This window comes from Rhea americana, unplaced genomic scaffold, assembly GCF_003343005.1.
Source record: "Rhea americana isolate MKP2758 unplaced genomic scaffold, rheAme1 scaffold_809, whole genome shotgun sequence".
Classification (NCBI taxonomy): domain Eukaryota; kingdom Metazoa; phylum Chordata; class Aves; order Rheiformes; family Rheidae; genus Rhea; species Rhea americana.
Window position 1 is genome coordinate 545 of NW_028186989.1, and position 793 is coordinate 1,337.

The following is a 793-nucleotide window of genomic DNA, read 5'->3' on the forward strand; positions in this document are numbered from 1 at the left end:
CGACGCCTTCCAGGGCTTTGCGAGTGCCCACAGATCCCTTGTTTACTTTATCTCTGTTTATTTCCCCTTTTTCTGCTATTTTGGGGGGCATCAGTGACCTCAGGCRGGAAAACAGCCCCAAGCTTGGACCCCAAAACCTGCCGCCTTGCCCCAAGCCTGGCCCCCACCCCCCCTGCTGTACGCTTACCAGAATCAGTTCACGCTAAAATCAAAAAACACCTGATCCTGATGAGTTTTTTCCCCCAAAACAGGTGGGAGCAAAGAGAAGGAAAGCAAGGATGCGAAACTGCCTGCTGAGCTCCGGGAATCGGGTTAGAAAGAGGCAAAGCAGCGTGTCCCCTCCCCTCCCGCTGCTTCCAGGGGGCCCAGGCGTCCGGCCGGTGGCACACAATAGGCAGGTGCTTGGGGACAGGCCAGGCCCGGGCAGGACAATAGGCAGGTGACATCATGGGGAAACCCCCCTGGCAGGACAATAGCCAGGTGACACCAGGGGAGAGCCCCCCCAGCAGGACAATAGCCAGGTGACATCAGAGGGGGCCCAGGCGTCCGGGCGCCGTTCCGACCTCGGCAGACAGTGCCCAGCTCTGGTGGGGAGGAGGGTGAGAAAACAATAGGAACCCCCTGCCCCCCCTCCCCCCGCCGGGATCCCCTCGACCTGGCCATTGTCCGCCCCGGGAACGCCGCCCGGACGCCTGGGTCCCCTGAGGACGCCTGCCCGGACTCCTGGGCCCTCCCACGGTTTGGGGTGGGGGGGGGCGCGCCTGTGCCCCTTAGAGAAGGGAGGGGGGCGTTA

General features: G+C 63.0%; 1 protein-coding gene across 1 annotated transcript in view; it reads left to right on the forward strand.

Moving 5' to 3' along the window:
* Positions 1–246: 246 nt before the first annotated feature.
* LOC146585409 (myosin-7-like) overlaps positions 247–793 on the forward strand; it is an 18,151-nt gene continuing 17,604 nt past the window's right edge. The window contains exon 1 of the mRNA XM_085322970.1: positions 247–311. The gene's annotated coding sequence lies outside the window, so the exon portion shown is untranslated. The remainder of the gene's footprint in view (positions 312–793) is intronic.